This window comes from Prionailurus viverrinus, chromosome D1 (genome assembly GCF_022837055.1).
Source record: "Prionailurus viverrinus isolate Anna chromosome D1, UM_Priviv_1.0, whole genome shotgun sequence".
NCBI lineage: Eukaryota > Metazoa > Chordata > Mammalia > Carnivora > Felidae > Prionailurus > Prionailurus viverrinus.
This window is the reverse complement of record NC_062570.1, coordinates 2,784,616-2,807,326: the sequence shown is the minus strand read 5'-3', so window position 1 is coordinate 2,807,326 and position 22,711 is coordinate 2,784,616.

Genomic DNA, 22,711 nt, shown 5'->3' with positions numbered 1-22,711 from the left:
TCTTTCTTTCTCGCTCTCTCAAAAGAAATAAACTTAAAAAAAGAGACAGCAATTTATTTCCCACAATTCTAGAGTCTAGGAAATATAAAATCAAGGCACCGGCAGGTTCAGTGTCTGGTGAGGGACGGGTTTCCAGTTGTAGAAACACAGCCGTGTTTATGCTGTGTCCTCACATGGCACAGCCGGCAAGGGTACCCTCTGAGGCCTCCTTTAGAAGGACAGTAATCCCATCCATAGGGGCCCTGCCCTTCATGACCTGATCACCTCCCAAATACCTAATACCATCACGTCGGGGGTTATGATGTCAACATAGGAATTCGAGGGTTGGGGAAACACACGTAGGAAACAGTCCCTACAAACACATATTTAAAGCATATTTAAAGCATAAATACAAAGAAATTCTTAAGTCTACTAGAAAAATTAAGTAAAAATTTTTAATTCAGCTTTTACATTTAGATGACTTAACGTAACTTTGGAATCATTTTTGGCTAAAAATAAGTGAATTACAGTTTTCAGCTTTATTTATTATACAGTCACTGAAATGATTTATTCTTTAAAAAAGATATTTGGTGGCACTAAAATACTAATCATCTCTAAGCCAGTCAGTCATACACTTTGATGATTAAAAAGCATCTGCACACATGCAAAGAAATCTGTCCATTGGCTATGGAAGAGCACTACAGCAAAATAACACATTTTCCTCCAAAAGGTATTTTTTTTTCAATTGGGAAAACAATTAAATTCATATTGTGATTTTCTCACAACCCGCTCAAATACCTCATGGCTCAATAATTTAGACACTGTGAGCATGATAATAACACGGGATGCCCTTAGACGTGTGAGGTGTGAATTCACTCCTCCAGGACACCACCTCCTACCTGTGTGGTCTAAAGACCAAGGGGGCTCAGTGGGGTGAATCACGATCATTCATTATAAACGTACCAATTCATGTATTGTTCACAACTATCTCGGATATGGGCTATAGACACAACACAAGCACGTCGCAATCACAGCACACTGTCTGGACACAAGGACACAAGAGGGAGGCGTACTCACTAATTCCATGTGAAGGTTGCCACAAAGCACTGTCCTTCAGTGTGGCAGCCAGGCAGGTGCCCTCCTCACATGTCCCTTCCAAAGGGGAGCCGGCACAGGGGAGCAGTGTCCCAAGCGTCTCCAAACACAGTCCCTTCAAGATCTACCGTAGCACTGGGCCCCACGCCACACTCCCCACGGCAGCGCCCAGCAAACGCCTGTCTGACCTGACGACGCTCCGGCCATTTCTGCTAAGAGTCCACTCCTGTGCGGCCAATCCCGGGCCAGAGCTGGCTGAGGCTCCCTGGGCTCTTCCTCCCTGCCTCCCCCTCCCCAGCCTCCATGCACAGAGGGCACTCAGCATCAGGGTCCCGCCTGCGTCCTCCACAAGCAGTATCTCCAGGGACCCACTTGTACTTCAGACTTCTTCCTTAACACGCCCGTCTTACTCAGCGTATGACGGTGGGACCCGAAACGTCTTGTGTCTGTAACGGCACCCCTGAACTCAAGCAGCCTAGAATCAAGTGCCATCTAGACCGGTACGGTTCATGTCATGCTGTGTTTGCTAGGACACTGTTTCCCATTCTCATAGTGGACGACTGTGAATAATCAGGTGGACAAGAGCTTTGTAATTTTCATGGGAAGGAAAGGAGCCTATTTATCTCTTCAACATTCTGGGGTCTATCATGCTATCATACTCTCTATTTTACAATCCATTGGAAGTGCTCAAGGCAAGATAAATGTTAAAGTATTTTTCAAGAAAAATAAACTATTGAGAGTGGCTACCAGCATCTCTCACACATACCAGCCCTGTAACTTTAGCAAATATTCTTACCTCTTGGAGTTTTCTCATAGACAAAATTAACAATTGAGCACAGCAATTGGATATGCGTTCACTGTGTGGTACCAAAGTACGAATGTGAGAACTATACTTATAATAAACATTAGGTAACTAGAATTACCAATGAAGTTAGTCATTTTCCTTCACTGACGAAAATGCCGGCATAAACTTTGACAGGTTTTTACAAACTGTGCAAGAAAATGCTCTCCATAGGCAAGGAAATATATTAAAAAAATCCAAACATCCAAAATTATTTTGCAGGTTTCCAGCATTTCTATTAATTTACCTACATGTCTATGCACAAGCACATGAAGCGAGGTGATTTTACAGCTTGCACCATAGAAAACATCAGCTATTTACAAAATCTGTCACAGATAAACGGGTAAATATAAATTGCTTCCCATGTTTTTCCACTGGCTTCTGATTATATTACAAACTCAAAAAAAAAAAAAACAAAACTATTTAAACATTCCCTATTGATGGATACTTAGGTAATTTCCAACTTTCCCTGTTAGGAGAACTGCTGCGATAAACATTTGGGGGAGGGGGCAAAATATGTAATTTTTTTTAGAGAGAGGGAGTAAGAAAACACATTCTTTATTTTGATAAAAAAAATTCTTGATTACTTTCTAAACATTAGATCCAATCAATATTTGAAAGTTAATATTCACTTTTGTTCTTGTTTCAACTGAAAGTTACCAAGTTATTGTTTCAAGTTTTGAAAATCTTGTTGATTACATAAAATCTGAATGCTATTACAATTCTCATATCTTTCACTATAAGTAGGCTTGAGAAACTTGTAAGTTTCTGTGAAGAGTTACAGTCACGGCCTGTTTTTTCTTGTTGGGTTGTTTATATGTCTCTTACTGATTTAAGGAAACCCTCTATACGACTAATCGTAAATCGTCATCTTTTCTACAAGATAGGACTTTTGTTATGGTTTACTTCAAGTTATCTGTCCTCCTAACATAGTGTTTAAAATTATATTTACAATCATTATTTTGTAAATATATCTCTTTATGGCTCTCAGTTTTGTAACCTACTGAAAAAGGCCTCTCATACCCAAATACTGTGGAAAATATCCTTAGTGATTTATTGAATTAGTTTTTAAATTGGTATGCCTTTTTTAATATTGCACAAACCAGAAATCTGTTTCATTCTAATAGATCAGCATTTGCCCCTGAAAATAAATTCCTTTTCCATTGCTTTGAAATTGTGTTCTCTCTTAAAACATGTCAGGGAACTTACTGCACTGGGTATGACTCAAGAGGCTTTAATCTGTTCCCACTGTTATTGTGTAGTCTATTTTGTTACTGCACTTCTATTTTTATTCTTTTGATTTTGCAACATGCCTCAGTACCTGACCATCGTTGTTTTTGTCTTTTGTTTTACTTTGCTATCCTCTCTCGTTTTCTCCTCTGCATGATGTAGAGATTTAGTATGACAGGGATTGCATTCAATATAGAGAATAATTTAGGAGCAACAGATAATAACATTGAATATTTTCACTGATTAATCTGTTTGTATAACCTTTACTAAAAAATTTAAATGTCTTGTACTCTTTCTGTAGGATTTTTTTTTCTATGTTTATTCTTAGGAATGTGGTATTTTTGGTTGCTATGGTAAACGGTAATTTTGTCATATAGATCTCAACTAATTACTCCTACCAATGGAATGAAAAAACTATTGATTTTTTTGTTGATGCTATTTCCATCAAAATTAATTTCTAAATTAATTCTCATAAATTATTGCCTATGTTTTGTAGGTTTTTAAGATAATATGTGGAAATAAGTTAATCTTTCCTTTTCAAATATTTATAATTCTTATTTATTTTTCTTGATCTATTACAATAGCTAGACCTCCATTATAAAGTTAGACAACAGCGGTGCCAGTTGGATACTGTTTTGTTCTTAACATTATTGAGCATGCATCCAATATGTAGAAATCAAACATAACACCAGTGGCAGAGTTGTATATTTACAAGATATGGGCTATTTCCACCCTTCACAACTTAAGAATAGTTTGCGGTTTGGGGTGCCTGGGTTGCTCAGTCAGTTAAGCGTCCGACTCTGGCTCAGGTCATGATCTCACAGTTCTTGGGTTCAAGACCTGCATCGGGCTCTGGGCTGACAGCTCAGAGCCTGGAGGCTGGTTCAGATTCTGTATCTCCTTCTCTCTCTATCCTGCCTCCATTCATGCGTGCTCGCCTGCTCTTTCAAAAATAAAATAAGAATTTAAAAAAAAAAAGGATAGTTTGGGGTTTGATTTTTCAATTGTTTTTTGAGCACATGTGTGTTCATATGGATTTTCTTTTTAATTTAATGCAACAAATCATATTAACAGATCTCTTAATGCTGAACCATCTCTGCATTCATCTGATAAAACATAATTAGTTATGGCTCATTAATATTTAAAGCACTACACATACCAAATACAACTTGCCAACCTTTTACTTAACACTATGGATCTACACTCATGCCTGAGTCTGGCCTATAGTTCTTTATCCTTGTCTAAACCCTTAAATAGTATTTTTAGGCTCCATGCACTCTAAAAATGCTCCAGCAAGCCTCTTAAATTTTGGCAAGTTTGATTTTTACTCTAGTAATTATGGCATTCTTGGTAATTAACCAAGTTAACAGTTCATTTGGTTGCCAAACCGGCAAAGCACAATCAAGACTATCTTAAGATAAAATCGGTACTAAAATTTGCCAAAGTGTTTCAATCTTTCATAACTCAAAAGAAACTTCAATACTTTTCAAAGAATCTTATATACAAAAAGTCTAAATGGAAGACAGATGGATGGCACACTTAAATTAGGATAATTTATGAGGAGTTAATTTGTAAAGGACTTACTAGAAGGTTCAGAGTAGGGGGTGGAGGGATCACTTGGGACAGTTAAGGACCCCCAGGTCTCCTAGCAAAGGACCATTTCCTGCCTCCAGGTTTCAAAGAATCAGAGATGGGAAGGTTACAAGGACTAAGAAAAAGAAAGCCATGTGGAGACGGCCGCCGAGAGAGGCCTGTGTGTTCACAATCAGCCTCGGAGAAGCTGTCTAACAGCCACAGGAGTCAGCTCCCAGTTAGACTGGAAAAGAGTAGAGTACATATGGATGGGCAAAGAAGGTCCTCAGCACATCTTCCCAAGGAAATCAGAGCCATCTGTGTTTTTTTCTTCAATGTATTCCTACCGACCGACTAGCATGGGAAATATTCAGTAAGCATTTACTGAATCAATACACGAACAAGTAAGTCCTAAGAAACATCCAGTGGACAACTGGCTAAAATAAAAAGTTTACAAATGCATTCCTATCTGCAAATATTTTCCATTTACATTTCATATAATTACCTAAATCTAATTTGCTAAAAGACTGATATTAAAATGTCCAATCCACTATATTCTTTGTATCTAAGTAAATATAAATTAATAAAAAAAAATTTTAAACTGATACATCGGGAGTTTTCTTACCAGATCTCTAATGAACTAAACCTCTCCTTACAAAGTCTCCCTGTTCCCTAGGGCACATTCCTCAGTAACAGCTGGTGGGCAGTCCCACTTCTGCCTCCAGGGCTAAGCCTGAATTCCCCAAGAGTCCGATTTGTGCAGGTAAGTCCTGTAGTGCTAGAAGGTTAAGTCTCTGATCTAATTTAAATGTATGTGAAAGGGGAAAGGGGACATACAATACAAAAGAGCTGCTGTTCATATGAAAATTAAGCTGAATGGTGGGGAAAGACAGTGAAATCAAGTAACAAGTAGTTGTGGTGAGTTGGGTGTAGAGAAATAACACAAATCCAGATGTTGCTGCATAAATATTGATTTTCACATGTTGTTTTTAAAGTTTTTTTGTTCCGTTGTACATAAATTTAAAGTGAAGGTCATTGATGGTACAGTCAGGGTATAATTTATTCCAGAAAGGTGATACCAAAAGTACCTCACTGAGTAAGAATTTCTAATCCTACCAATTAAGAACTCTTCGACCAAACCTGCACTTTCATATGAAGTGCATCAGGAAGGCGTTACCTGACATGAAATCCCATGGCATGAATGTGTTCATGACATCCATGTCCTATCCATGTTTAGTCATCCATACGTATTTACTAAGGACCTATTATGTTCATATCGTGTTATTAGCAGTGAGTGCATGGCCATGAAAAAGTAAACAGATCCTTCCTCCTCTCTAAAATTTACTTGCTAATGGGAAAGGAGAGATGAAATTATGTGTGTACGTGAATACACACATACATATGTGTATACCACGCCTGTATAAACAAGCAATGAAAACAAGGAATCACAAATATGTGAAACATTATGTAGTAAGGGCAATGGAGGTGGGAGCTCTTTTAGTGAAGGCCTGTCAGAGAAGGTGACATTTGAGCACAGACTTCATCATAGAGAAGAATCCAGCAAGAGGCAGGAAGGGAGCCAAATACAACCAAGTTTTATCCGTTTGGAGGCCATGAGTGGCATTCGAAAAAGGAACATCAGTGTAATTGTTGGAGAAGTAAATGAAGTACGCCAAAGATGCCCGACGGGGCCAAAAGAAACTCTGGTCTCTAGATTACAGACCCTTCCTCCGGTGTCTTCCTCCTTTGTTTGCTATGTGGGCAAAAACCCCCACAGATGTGGAAGCTGACAACTATAAATTACCCTCCCCCCTTGCATTCAGGGCTCAGATCTTTGGGGAAACGGTCTCCTCTGGGCCCACCGATGTTAAGGAAATCTCCGATCCACCAAGATCTCCGAGTGCCGCTTAGTTTATTCGCCGACGTTCCAGCCTGGTTCCGTAACATACTTGCAAGGACAAAACCCTGATTACTGCAGGTGGAGAGCAGAGAGTAAGGAAGTGGAAAGAGGGATAAATGAGCACTGTCATGAGAGGAACATGGAATTAACACCCTCATTCTACCAACCACTCAGGTGACTGGCCGGGCAAGATATGAATGGTGGGGAATCCTAAAACAGTTCTGGAGGCAGGAAGAACTTTTAGACCAGGAAGTGCCAGCAAGAATGTATGATCACAAATGTGTAAACGCTGCTCCTACCACATCCCTTCTCACTTGTTTCTCTTTTGATTTCCTTAAAGGCGTCAGGTGAGAGAAAGCCAGGTCTCACATACAACTGAGAAGCGAGAGGGAGTAACACTGCTCCATCTTAGAGTAAAGGCTGAATTCGCGAACCCCAATGGTCCACTTTCTATGTAAGGGCCTCAAACTATGCATGCCGGTCAACGTGGTGTCACCGGGCTCAAACAGTACATTGCATGGGTACACAGTTCCCGTCACAGTAGGGATGGCATTGATGTCTATTCAAAACACAGAGTTAAAAAGCGATTCTGCTTCGTGTCACTCTGAGAAAGTGGTCCCACAGGCTCATTCTACCACATTCCCCGGGAAGATACAACCCAAGCAGGAGAAATCACTATAGTGTGATTGACGGCGTAAACTAAAAAGGCCTTCGATGGTACCGAACGCCAAGCCACAGATCACCCGCATATACTATTAGCTATAAATATTTTCTTAAGTGGCATAAGCCAATCAATACTCTGTTTCTATTCCTTGGAACAGGGAATAGAATAGTTTTCATTCTGGTTCATGGTACGCCCTCACATCGCCTTGCTCTTTCCCAGAGGCAGAAGCCCCGCACTCCTGGATGAGAAGAAAGGGCCAGAGAGAGTCCTGAGCACACCTGACTTGCCTGTTGTGGTGACGGCACTTTACTGGGAGGATGGAAGAAGATTTAGAAATGAAAGCCATCCTTCACACCCAAGACATCAATTCTAAGGATTATGTGTTGTTTTTTGTTTTGTTTTTTTACTATGTGATACCAGGAGTAAAATTAGGACCAATTAGTGGTAACTAAGTAATATAATCATAAGAAAGAGATCCCATGAAATACAAATGTCTGCAAAGGAATGCATCAGTTTCGTAAGATGGCAAGTTTTCTCTCCTTGAGGATTGGCTGGTTTTCCAGGATTTATAGAAGAGATAGGGATTTCTTCCTGTGAAGAGTTTATAAAACTCTTGGACAAAACAGGATCATAAGATTAACTATAATGAAAATGACAACAGCACCTTTTTCCTACTCTGTCGAATACGGCTCAACTAGGAACCACTCGAAGTCTTCTTTCTACTGTCTCAGAATTTTGCAATGGAAAAGGTCTTTAAAGACTCCACTGACAAATGTCATTTAGTTTTGGTTATGCTTTACTTGACATAATCTAGAATAAAAGTAAGTCATGCCTACACATGTGGTTAGTCTCCATAGTCTTGTCTTCTTCAATGAAGACAAACTTCACTGCATCTATTTAAAAACACAAGATCCATTCGAAATCCAGTTTAGAAAGCTCAGTGAGATTAGATAATACATATATAGGCAAAAAAAAAAGTTCCTGGGTTTTCAAGCATAAGAAATCATAAATGCCTCTGAGAAAAAATGAAAATAATGGCACAAACATGTTAATGGTGTCTAAATAATGTCCCAGCAGTGACAGGTAATAAAGGCAATTTACGAGTAAACCATTTCCTCCGAATATTAAATATGCTGGATTGACTAAAACAACAAATAGCTCTGCCAAGCTTTCAGAAGTTCCTTTGTTCTAAAACCAGCTCACACAGGATGGCTAGTTCAGCACACGGGCGATGTTATTAATAACAGACATCAGATTATTCTCAGAAGAGTGGGAACAGAACATCGCAGTGCACCTCTTTATTGGTCAGAGAAGCTCAAAATCATAAATGTGACCGTGTCAGGCACAGAATCACATGATGTGATTCCAGAATAAAGGAGCATTTGGAGCCGTTTATCTGGAAGAAAACCACGGGGCATTGTGAAAAGGCCACAGGCTTCAGAGACAGGCATGAGCCTGAATGCTGGCCACATCAGTGCATGACAGTTTGGGTTCCCTGAAAAGCAGACTCTAAAATAGGAACAGGAGTGCAAACAGCTTCTCTGGCAGGTACAGGAAACACTGGTGATACAGCGAAGGAGAAATGGAGGAGGAATAGGGGATACCAGATAAAAGAGCGAATTACTAAAGCGGCCTGCATAGTGGGTGGCCAGAGACTAATCCGTAAGAAAAGCTCTAGGTGATGGCACCAAACATGTACCTCGGATTATCCTACACAGGAAGGAGGATGCTGGAGCCTTTCATGCGAGCCCCCTGGGCGCTCCGAACTGACATCTTGTGCCTGGAGTAAGCAGTCTATAAAACACGCATGCAGCTATCTGTGGTTGGAAACAGAGATCACAATGACAGTCCCCAGCGTTAAGGGGAGCATCCTGCTAGGGCAGCCTCATTTATTGAATTCTCCATTCCTGACAGAAATGATAGGACTGTAAACTCAAACAGGAAGAAATTGAACTTTTGAACAAATAACCAGCAAAAAATTGAATCAGTAATCAAAAATCTCCCAAAAAACACGAGTCCTGGGTCAGGTGGCTTCCCAGGGGAATTCTATCAGACATATAAAGAAAAGTTAACACCTACTCTTCTCAAATTGTTCCAAAAAAAGCAGAAATGGAAGGAAAGCTTCCAAGTTCATCCTACTAGGCCAGAAGAATCTCGATTCCGAAACCAGACAAAGACCCCAGTAAAAAAGAGAATTATAGCCAATAGCCATGGTGAACCTGGATGCAAAAATTCTCAACAAGATACTACCAAGCCGAATTCAACAGTACATCAAAAGAATCATTCACCATGATCAAGTGGGGTTTATTCCTGGCCTGCGGGCTGGTTCAATATTCACAAATCAATCAACATGATACACATTAATACAAGAAAGAATAAAAACCGTGTGATCCCGTCAATAGATGCAGAAAAAGCATTTGACAAAATACAGTATCCATTCTTGATAAAAATCCTCCACAAAGTAGGGATAGAGGGAACACATGAACATCATAAAGGCCATATATGAAAGACCTATAGCTAATATCATCCTTCATAGGGAAAATCTGAGAGCCCTTCCTGTACAGTCAGGAATAAGACAAGGATGCCCACTGTCACCATTACTATTTAATATAATCCTGGAAACCTTAGCATCAGCAATCAGACAAGAAGAAGAAATAAAGGGTATACAAATCAGTAAGGAAGAAGTCAAACTTTCACTATTTGCAGATGACATGATACTCCATGTAGAAAACCCAAAACACTTCACCAAAAAGTTGTTAGAACTAATACATGAATTCAGCAAAGTTGCAGGATATAAAATCAATGTACAGAACTTTGTTGCCTTTGTATACACCAACAATAAAGCACCAGAAAAAAGAAATCAAGGAATTGATCCCATTTGCAAGTGCACCAAAAACAGTAACATACCTAAGAATGAACCTAACTAAAGAGGTAAAAGAACTGTACTCTGAAAACTATAAAACACTTATGAAAGAAGTTGAAGAGGACTCAAAAAAATGGAAAAGCATTCCATGTTCATGGACCAGAAGAACAAATATTGTTAAAAAGTCTATACTACCCAAATCATCCACACATGTAGTGCAATCACTATCAAAATACCACCAGCATTCTTCACAGAGCTACAACAAACCACCCTTAAAACTGTATGGAACCAAAAAAGAGCCCAACTAGCCAAAACAATCCTAAACAAGAAAAACAAAACTAGAAACATCATAATTCCAGATTTCAAGCTATATTACAAAGCTGTAGTCATCAAGACAGTATGGTACTGGCACAAAAACAGACACATGGATCAATGGAACAGAACAGAAAACCCAGAAATGAACCTACAACTATATGGTTAACTCAGAAAAAGCAGGAAAGAACATCCAATGGAAAAAAGACACTCTCTTCAAACGAATGATGCTGGGAAAACTGGACATGCAAGAGAATGAAACTGGACCACTTTCTTACACCATACACAAGAAATAAATTCCAAATGCATTAAAGACCTACATGTGAGACAGGAAACCATCAAAAGCCTAGAGAAGAACACAGGCAGCAACCTCTCTGACCTCAGCCAGAGCAATTTCTTACTAGAAACATTGCTAAAGGCAAGGGAAACAGACACAAACATGAACTATTGGGACCTCATCAAGATAAAACCTTCTGCACAGTGAAGGAAATAATCAACAAAACTAAAAGGCAGCCTATGGAATGGAAGAAGCTATTTGCAAATGATGTATCTGATGAAAGGTTATAGTACCCAAAATCTATAAAGAACTTATCAAACTCAACACCCAAAAAGACAAACAATGCAGTTAAGAACTGGGCAGAAGAGGGGCACCCAGGTGCCTAACTGGTTAAGCATCTGACTCTTGATTTCGGTTCAGGTCATGATCTCACAGTTCGTGAGTTCGAGGCCCACATCAGGCTGTGTGCTGACAGCGTGGAGCCTGCTTGGGATTCTCTCTCTCCCTCTCTCTCTGCCCCTCCCCCCCCAAAATAAATACATAAACTTAGAAAATTTATTAAAAAAAAGAAATGTGCAGAAGACATGAACAGACACTTTTCCAAAGACATCCAGATGGCAAACAGACACATGCTCAACATCACTCATCATTAGGGAATTGCAAATAAAAACCACAATGGGATACCACCTCAACGTGTCCGAATAGCTAACATTAACAACTCAGGAAACAAAAGATGTTGGCAAGGGTACAGAGAAAGGAGAACTCTCTCACACTGTTGGTGAGAATGCAAAGTGGTACAGCCACCCTGGAAAACAGTATGAAGGTTCCTACCCTATGACCCAGCAACAGCACTAGTAGGAATTTATCCAAAGAATATAGGAGTGCTGATTCACAGGTGCACATGCACCCCAATGTTTATAGCAACATTACCAACAATAGCCAGACTATGGAGTTTGTCCATAGACAAACTGTCCCTCAACTGATGGACAAAGAAGATGTGGTATATACACAATGAAATATTAGCCATCAAAAAAATGTAATCTTGCCATTTTCAATGATATAGATGGCGCTGGATAGTATTATGGTGAGTGAAATAAGTTAATCAGTGAAAGACATATATCATGATTTCACTCATATGTGGAATTTAAGAAACAAAGCAGATGACTATATGGGAAGGGGGCGGGGAGACAGGGAAACAAACCACAAAAGACTCTTAACAATAGAGAACAAAAAATAAATAAATAAAAATAATAATAAAAAAGAACTTAGAGAGGGAGGGAGCCAAACCATAAGAGACTCTTAAAAACTGAGAACAAACTGAGGGTTGATGTGGGGTGGGAGGAAGAGGAGGATGGGTGATGGGTATTGAGGAGGGCACCTGTTGGGATGAGCATTGGGTATTGTATGGAAACCAGTTTGACAATAAATTTCACATTAAAAAAAAAAATAGAGAACTGAGGGTTGATAGAGGGAGGTGGATGGGGGATGGGCTAAATGGGTAGACATTAATTAAGGAGGACACCTGTTGTGATGAGCCATGGGGTTGTATGTAAGTGATAAATCACTAAATTCTATTTCTGAAACCAATCTTGCACTGTACATTAACTAAAACATAAATTAAAATAGAAAAAAAGAAATGATAGGATCTTCCTCTGTCATTACTGTGATAATGTAGACACGCAGAGGAAACACCCCACACAGTAAGGGTCACCCACTCCCCTGGCCTTGCCACCAACGCCCTCCCCACAAGCCATCCAGATGCTACCATGCACCACCACCCTGCACACTTTCTCAACCCATGAGACCAGCCCCAGATTAAATCACCATTTATCATTTTCCACGAGCAATACACAAATAACTTCAAATCAAAAAATAAAAATACACCAAGTTCTATTAAATAAAACATTGGGTAGGGGTCTTTTGTACACTAATTATAAGGTATTTGCATTTATTCCTATAAAATTGTTCATTTTCATTAATTAATCTAGCCTTTCATATCATGCATATCAGATCAAATTATTTTTTTTGTCTGTCCATTTGAGAGTTTCTTTCCCTCAAATATTCTATTACTCCTGTTTCTCTAATAAGATGACTAATCAGTTAGGTAACTCAGAAATGTACTGCATGTTCTAGTTTTCAAAAAACTACTAGTTGCTATCAAAATGAAACAAGTCCCCATCACTATCTCCTCACCAGTGCTATGGGTTTTTTCTCGTGGACATCACTACCTGTACACCAACATGGGGCCATGAAGAAATATGACAATACTAAAACATGGACAGCATCAAAGTGGGAAAAAGCTGGAAGACAGTATGAACCCTAGTCCCACTAGGAGGGTGATTTTTAGCTTTGGAGAATTTTCAGAAAGACAGCTTAGTTGACTTGCATACTTCAGAGAAATCACATAAGTGTTGAATAAAACTAAGTTACGCTTTTTGATTTATCATGAAAACTTCATTGCTTTATCCTATACTGTAAGTATTTTCAATGTTAGCTATGGGATTTTAAAATATTGTCGTGTATGAGAAATAGAAATATAGAATTGAATAATATCACTATCATTGGTATGAATAGTATTTTAAGAGGAAAAAAGAAGAATTCTGAAGAGGGAATCAGTAGGGTCAACACAGCAACTGAAACTTGCATTAAAGAACAGAATAGTAAGTGTTTCGATTCTTAGCAAGAGAAATCACATCTGTAAGAAAAACACAGATACACCTACAAGCTCTCTTTGGCTCCCTAGTATCTTGCAGCATCTAAAATTCACAAACATTAGTCACACTAAGTAACAAGAGAGTACATGTCAACAGATGGCTTGGCCTTCTACTCTCTTGAATCCTAACATATTTACCTTTAAGGATGTTAAGTAACAAGTAATTAAACAAGAATAGCTTAACGTCTTGTCAGTTGCTCTCACCGAGAGTTTACAGTCCTAATTAGGACTCTTGTCCATTAACTTTGCTAAATTAAAGCCTATTACCTATCAGTGCTCAGCGTGGGTGAGTCATGAGGGCTCCCTGACAAATCCTACCAACAAATCAGGTCCATTACAAAGAGATGGCACCAAATCAGGAAGTCAGTTGGCAGGAAAAGCACAGATTCAGCAGAAAATAGGTTGGGAGAAAAACTGCGCCAAGAGTTTTAAATAAGAGCTTTTTATTAGCGCCAGCATTTTAAATTTTGCCAAAGATCCAAGAATATATTCTGAGGATTACTGCCCCTTTACTTCATGAACATATGTGAGGAAATATATATAAATTTATCTCTGAAGGTTTAACTTAAGCCACTTTAAATCTATTCCTTTCCACGGAGAAGCATTATTAATTGAAAGAGGTGGAAAACAAATAGAAACAAAGTGATCCAGTGACATGGGGAGTGGACTTATGATACTAATCATTTATTTTGAATTATTTTTTGGAAAAACATTTTTAAAATGTAGGTTCTTAATCCCGAATTAAATATATTTTTATTATAACCACATAAAAATCCTATAATACTTTCTACCAAAAAATATATTTATCTCAAGATATATTCACAAAATGTGTCAAAGGTTATCTACATCCTAAATTTGAATACTCCCAAATTCCCTCCCAAAATTCCTATAGGACTTTATACTCCAAAGATTATTTGTGATAAGGCTCATTTCCATATACTTTTGCCAGATTTGGATATGACTTTTTTTCTCCAGTGCAATGGGTAAAATATGCCATGCCATTGTTATTTGTTAGCTCTTTCTTAAATTCTCAATAGTCATTCTTATCAATTAATCTCTATTTATTCAAGAAGCACTTTGGGGAATCAACTTTCAAGCACAGCAATTATTTCAAAGACATGTCTTATAATGGCAGGCAGTGAATAAGTTATTACTGAATAAATATATAAAAGACGTATGTTTTCCTTTGTAATGCTAACGTGTTCACTTACATTTGATAACCCTGAGAAAAAGAATCCAACTTTCTACATGTTAAAATAACAATAATTTAGGAGGTGGGGGTGCCTGGGTGCCTTAGTCGGTTGAGAGTCTAACTCTTGATTTTGGCTCAGGTCATGATCTTCTAATTTGTGGGATTGAGTCCTGCATCAGACTCTGTGCTGACAATGCAGAGCCTGCTTGGGATTCTCTCCCCTCTCTCTCTCTCAAAATAAATAAACTTAAGCAAATAAATAAAATCACAATATAAAAAAAAACTTTAGTTACCATGCAGTATTAAAAATAAAGCTGAACCTACTTCCTTCTTTAATAGTAACACAGTATCTTTTGGTGAACTGCATCATGTTTCACTGACTACTAAAGCAATATTAGTAATTAGTTAATTACGAACATTAACTATGTTACTGATTATCAGCTAATTACTGATTAATTAGTAATATGAGCTCAATGCTAACATAAATCCAATACAGATCTCTATCGTATTTCTGGACAAGTTAACTCAGAATGCTGTTTAATGCTGTAAGCATGCATACTCTATTACAAATACATGGTCATATACATAGTAAAAATTAAGTGAACGGGCATTACTGGTAATGGCTTCCTCTGTAGTCCTCTAATCTTTAATGTTCCTAAGAGGTATACTTAGAAATTTCTTTCCTTTTTTTTCCCCACTCAATTTCACTATCTCTGTTTCAATCCACCAAATGCCAACATGCTATTTTCCAAGGTAGATCTAACATTTCCTTACAAAGCCTTCTCTACTCATGGGCTTTGAGTGGACCTTACTCTTCTTTGAATCCCTTCATCTTTTAACCACTATTGTTCTCATCACAAAATCTGTAACAGACACATATATACATCTGTCAATCACTCATATGTAAACTCATTTAAGAACAAAGATGGTCTTGGGGTGCCTGGGTGGCTCAGTCAGTTGGGCATCCGACTTCGGCCCAGGTCATGATCCCAGCATTCAAGGGTTCGTGCCCCACATCGGGCTCTGTGCTGACAGCCCAGAGCCTGGAGCCTATTTCCAATTCTGTGTCTCCCTCTCACTCTGCCCCTCCCCTGCTTGCACTCTGTCTCCCAAAATAAATAAACATTAAAAAAAAAAAAAGTGGGGCGCCTGGGTGGCTCAGTCGGTTAAGCGTCTGACTTCCGCTCAGGTCATGATCTCGCGGTCCGTGAGTTCAAGCCCTGCATCAGGCTCTGTGCTGACAGCTCAGAGCCTGGAGCCTGCTTCAGATTCTGTGTCTCCCTCTCTCTCTGACCCTCCCCCGTTCATGCTCTCTGTCTCAAAAATAAATAAAACATTAAAAAAAAAAAAAGAAGATGGTCTTATTCTAAGTTTCATAAAGTCAAGAAATAAGTTGTGTGTGTTTTAATCATTGTAGAACCACCTCAGCATTTAGCATGCCTCCAGATCCTTCTAACTTCCCAGAAATTCCCGAGTTACATTTTTTTGAAAGTCCCTTTCAGTATTTAGCACAACAACTAAACTACTAGGTGGGCAAAAATGTGTACTTAAGCAGGTGGTCCTCTAACAGGGAGGTAAACTATAACCCAGTGGGATCCGCATTGTGTGGTTTCAGTATGTGTGATTAATAACGCCACTGAAGATTCTCTTTATTCCTAGTGCTTATATTGCCTCATTTTGGAATCCATAACTTCAAGTTTTTTGAACTGGGTTCAGGGTTGCTAATAGCAAACAAACAAAAAGCCCAAAGAACATACTCATTTTGGGGACTAAATCATGAAACCATATCACAAGGAGAATCTGCTTCTGTGCCATGAATGCAGGTGCAGTCCTGGTTCGATAAAAGCTCACAGCATCAGATTAAAGCAGATCACTAGCTCTTAGATGTGATATGCGTAGAATCTTTATTCCTGAACATGTGCAGCTTAAAAATGTTCCATAGTTTGAGTTTGACCTTCAAGTTAAATGTCTTCCTACTTTATGATGCAGGTACAGTTCTGAGCTCCCAGCTTCTTACAGTATTTGTTTAGTTGAAAGCAATTCATATCGAAAGAATGTGTTAATACTACATTAAGATATAGTTGAAATGCATTGATTTGAGTGCCCAGTATTATTCATTTAAGAAACATTTACATATCGTCTATTCTAGGTGCTGGCTGGTAAAGAAAATACAACAGCAAGGAAAAAGACACAAAGCGGGTGAGCTCATGACTCGCTTTTGCACCTGTCAGGGAATGGTCTCTTGTAAGAACAGAAGACCTGGAATGCCAGAGCTGAAGCAAGCTGGTGGCACACTATGAGCAGATCCATCAGGGGAAGGTCATATGATAAGACGGCCCTGAAGACCAATCTGCAGGGCAGGAAGGAAGGGAGAAAATCACAGAGACAGAATGAATAGGGTGGGGTAAGCGCAGGAAAGAAGGAGGAAGGAAGGAAGGAAGGGAGGGAGGGAGGGAGGGAGGGAGAAAACCACAGAGAGAGTAAGAATAGGGTGGGGTAAGGGCAAAAGAAACCAGACAGTAAGAGACAAGAGCCATGTGCTGACTGATGAAGAAGTGGGACTGGCAAGAACGTGACACAGTAAGGCCACCACTGCAGGAAGAGTGCAACAGGTGATGGGGAGGAGAGTGGGAGACGAAAAGACCAGAGCACAAACGGGACCCAGACCTCATAAGGGGTACATGGCTGGTGGGGATCTTTATTTCATTCTAAGCGATATACGAAGCCACTGGAAGATTCCAAACTGAAAAGCAGTATGTGCTAAGTTACAACTTCAAAGATCTCTCATACTTCTGTGTGGAGTATGTTCTGGGCTAGGGCAAAGATAGAAGCAAGGGGATAATTTTGGAAGACCATTAGAACTCCCAGGTTGAGAGACGAAGGCAGCTTAGTCAGAGGTGGCAGTAATGGGGGTGGTTAGAAGCAGTGAGATGCTGGGGCACCCGAGTGGCTCAGTCGGTTAAGCATCCAACTTCGGCTCAGGTCATGATCTCACGGTTCATGAGTTCGAGCCCCGTGTCGGCCTCTGTGCTGACAGCTCAGAGCCTGGAGCCTGCTTTGGATTTTGTGTCTCCTTCTCTCTCTGCCCCTCCCCTGCTTGTGCTCTGTCTCTATCAAAAATAAATAAATACTAAAAAAAAAATTTTTTTTTAAACAAACAGAAGCGGTGAGATGCTGGGGCACCTGGGTGTCTCGGTCAATTGAGCATCCAACTGTTGATTTTGGCTTGACCCCATGTCAGGCTCTACAGTGACAGCTCAGAGCTTGGAACCTGCTTCCAATCCTGTGTCTCCCTCTCTCTCTGCCCCTCCCCTGCTTGTGTTCTATCTCTGTCTCTCAAAAATAAACATGAAAATTGTTTTTTTAAACAAAGAAATGGTAAGACACTGAATGTATTCAATTTTTTTTTTTTTCTTGATGGTTTGAGTTTGGAGTGTGAATGAAAAACCCAAGTCAAGAACAGCTAAAAGGGTTGTGACTTGAGCCACTGCTAGAATGAGCCAGATGTTACTTAGGGAAGAGGTGAGGGAAGAAGGGTGTAGGGCCAGAATTAGGAGTAGATGAAAGTCATCAGCCTCGCTATGGTAGGGCCATCTTTGAATCTGGATAAGATCTCTTGGGAAGTGAGAGCAGACAGAGAAGACAGGATGTCCAAGGACTGGGTGTTGGACTATTACAGTATTTAGAGGCTGGCAAGATAAAAGAAGGGAGAAGAAAAGACAGAGTGGCCAATGAGAAGAGGAAAAAATCAGTTAATGAAAATGAGTCAACAACTGATCAACTTTGTAAAATGCTATGGATGACTTGAGTAAGACAAGGATGGGTTATTGGTGATTGGATTAAATAAGATGTCGAAGGGCGCCTGGGTGGCTCAGTCGGTTAAGCGTCCGACTTCGACTCAGGGCACGATCTCGCGGTCCGTGAGTTCGAGCCCCGCGTCGGGCTCTGGGCTGATGGCTCGGAGCCTGGAGCCTGCTTCCGATTCTGTGTCTTCCTCTCTCTCTGCCCCTCCCCCGTTCATGCTCTGTCTCTCTCTGTCTCAAAAATAAATAAAAGTTAAAAAAAAATTTTTTTAAAAAAAGATGTAGGTCATTAAGAATTACAAAAAAAAAAAAAAAGATAGTTGCACAGAATGATGGAGAGAAAAGGCTCTTTGGTATGGATTCAAAAGATAAATGAGGGGGCACCTGGGTGGCTCAGTTAGTTAAGCATGGGGCTTCAGCTCAGGTCATGATCTCACCGTTTTTGAGTTCAAGCCCCACATCGGGCTCTGTGCTGACAGCTCAGAGCCTGGAACCTGTGCTGGATTGTCTCCCTCTCTCTCTGCCCCTCCCCCACTCACGCTCTCTCTCAAAAGTAAATAAACATTTAAAAAAAATTTTTAAGATAAAAGAGAAGATAATACGGATATAGTAAGTACTGGCAGATTTGCAGTTTTGTAAAAACAAAAAAAAAGGGGAGGCAGAGAACTTAAGTAGCAGTAGTTCAACTAGTTATGTGGTCAACAGATTTTGCTTTAATCTCTCTCAGATATAAGAATATATTTATACAATGATGCACATGATCCAATTCAGGGAAAATGATAATGCAGAAAAGACAGAAAACAATTTAATGATCAAAGTCCTTGAGTAAGTCTTGCTTACTTACTGGGACCCAATGCTCATTTCAAAGGACACAGCATAAACTTAAGAACAAATAACCCACCCATTAAAATGGAAGAAAGATGGGGCCCCGTCTGGGTGGCTCAGTCGGTTAAGCGTCTGACTTTGGCTCAGGTCACGATCTCGCGGTCCGGGAGTTCGAGCCCCGTGTCGGGCTCTGGGCTGACAGCTCAGAGCCTGGAGCCTGTTTCAGATTCTGTGTCTCCCCCTCTCTGTGACCCTCCCCATTCATGTTCTGTCTCAAAAATAAACAGACATTAAAAAAATTTTAATGCAAGAAAGAGTATATGGTTTTGGATATAAGTATGTCAGATTTAGAGAATTAGTAGATTTGGAGTACAGGCTCCTATGCCTTTCCTCCCTTAAGAATCCCCACACCGGGCTCTCTAGCATTCAGCTACACGCCATGATCTCTTCAACTCCTCCACCAGATATTTTCTGTGCAAACAAGAACTGGTTTCTGTTATGTGCAACTATTAATCCGACGTATGCTGGCAAGCATTAGCTGTACTTGCCTAAAAGCCGTGGCAAATATCTAGGCCCTAAAAGGAATTCTATCATAAATTAATAAAGCATAGTTATGTGTTTTTGGTTTTGGGTTTTTTAGTTTTCTTAATCCAATTAACTGGATATTCTTTTCAGCTAGATAATTTCCTAGCACAGTCTGTGTATAAACGTCTCTAAAGCTACAGGATTCCAAGGACATCAGGTGGCACATTCACAAGTGTAACCATCACCGTCAGGTATGGAATGAGAGACTGCAGTAGCTAGGTCAAGAAAGAAACATTATTTCCCTCTGATGAGCTGTATCGTATACACCCCTCCTAGAGATCATACAAGGAAAGGCACCCCGGGTGGAAATGTTAACTATTACTGTGTAAGATAATATTCCACAGAGGACTCCTGAAAACGGTATCACTTCTAGTTTAAAACTGAGAAACGGGGGGAACTTAAATCTGATTCAAAACCACAGCTGAAACATCAAGAGGAATAATAACAATTTCTTAAGACTGATCTCCAGTGGGTCCACAATACCGTTTCCTTTGCATGGAAGTGTTACTGGCTCACAGACCACACGTCTTGTACTGTTCAGGACAATCCAAAAACCCTAAGTTTTATCCCATCTCCTCATTCTTCCCCTGACACATCAAAAATTAAAAGAGTCTAAACATTGCTGTACAAGTTATGTCAAAGTATATCTCCAAAGTATATCTCTGCAAACCAGAAGAACACAGAATTTCTATCATATTTGGACGTTCAATGTGTTTTCATGTAAAGATACATTTTATTAGGGAGTCTGGGTGGTTCAGTCGGTTGACTGTCCCACTTCAGCTCAGGTCATGATGTCACGGTTGGTGAGTTCGAGCCCCACGTCAGGCTCTGTGCTGACATGTCAAGCCTTCCTGGGATTCTCTCTCTTCCCCCCCCCGCCCCTCCCCCACTTGTGCACGTGCATGCACTCTCTCTCAAAAATATACTTTTTTTTAAAAAAAGAGACACATTTTATTTAAAAGCGCATAGGCACGCATCTACTCCCGTTCTCAATAGTGGTGCTGTCATCTGTCCACAGTAGACAGAAGTCACTGGTCTTCAGTCGTAGTTTTTTAAAACCATCTCCAACGAGTATCTGTTTTCACGCTTCTCCTAAAGGACGATGCTGGCTTTTTTGTTCTCATCGTTTAAAAATGCTTTCCACTGATCCGCCAATCAATTTTTATGTCGTTATCTAATTACAAAAATGCTTATTCCCACACAAAGGATATCTTCAGTTGAAGTGTAGTAAGAGAGTATTAATTTGACTTTGATGATTTTCTTTCATCCTTTCTGAGCACAATTCCTGACACAAAACGACAGAGGTGGCCCGAGCACGTAATTGGATGGCAGCGTGGGTGCAGTCCTCCACCTGTGACTCCCGCATCGCTAGTGCTTTGGGGACAACCAGTTCTGTGCCAAAGATTATCCCTCTCAGAGCAGCACGTCACAGTCCAAAAGGAAGACATTCCTTTCTCCATCCCATTCTCCCCCATTAAAGTTCTGCTTTCAAATACTCTTCAAAACCAAAGTAGTAATTGGCCATCCTACCTAAGTAAGTCCTTTTCCTGGGCCAGGCACCCCTCTAAGTATTTTCCAGGAGCCATCTCCTTTAAGAGTTGAACGGAGGTGTCCTAAGTAGACTAGTTCTCTGACAGGATCCTACCTCTGCCTTTCCTCCCTTAGGAGTCCCCACACCGGTCCTCCGGCATTCAGGGAAACACCATGATCTCTTCAACGCTCTTCCACTAAAGAGCTTGCATTTTGTGTGCAAAGCAGAATTGGTTTCTGTTATTTGCAACCACTAATCCTATGCATACTGGCGATCCTTAGTTGGGGTTGCCAAAGAATAGTGGCAACTATCCCACCCCGAAAGGAATTCTTTCATAAATTAAAAATTAAGCATAAATAAACTTAAAACCACCCATGAACAAGGTATTATCATTCCCAGTTTACACACAAGGACTCTGTGTTCTATCTAGTTCACAAAACTGAATGCAGGGTAAAAACACTCTGCGATGGTGTTTTCAATGTGCAGTATTTCTAATGCTATTGGTAGATTTAAAAGTTCTGGAAATAAAGATGCCACATGCATGCATATGCTCAGCTTTTTCTCATTTAAAACAAACAAGACTTAAAAATAAAATTTTCTGCTAAGACTACTTCTTTACAGAAATGGCAATTTGAGCATTTCTCTGAACCATTCCTAAGAAAAAAAACACTGCTTCCATTTTTTGTTAATTTTCCAAACTTTTGTGGCCAAACGGTCTCCGAGTGTTGAAGCACCGCAACGCACGTTCAGATCCAGCTGCCCTTGCAACGCTCTTCCCGCACAAGGTTTATGAAGTTTGCAAATAGGCTGACATAAAGCGAAAACTGACTTTCTACGGGGCATTTCTCTTTCAACAAGGTCACCTTTCTTTAATTCTCTGATGATGAAGCCTAGGCAAGCTCTGCCTGGACAGGCCCACTCGAACGGCAGACCCGACAGGATGCCGTAAAATGCAGCCTGGCACGGTTGCCCCATCGTCTCTCAGTTCTGGGCACCTACCTGACCCCCTACCCGCCACACCCCCGGCCTACCTGCCAGACACCCTCACAGAGAAAACCCACAAGGAAGCAGGTAGGGAGGAAACCACTATGGTCCCTGATCATTTGATCTATTTTGTATTAACCTAAGCCAGAACTTATTTTCTACTCCTCTGCTAAAACCTTTATCAGCAAAACAGTGCCTACGTTCCTCGTGTACGTTCGGTTCTGGCCACGGCTGATCTGATTTCAGCTATTCCCACGACACAGCCTCGTGCTGACTGCAAAAATCTGGAAGATTAAATTATTATTTTCTCTGAAGTTACATCTGCTCGGCACAAAACAGAATCAG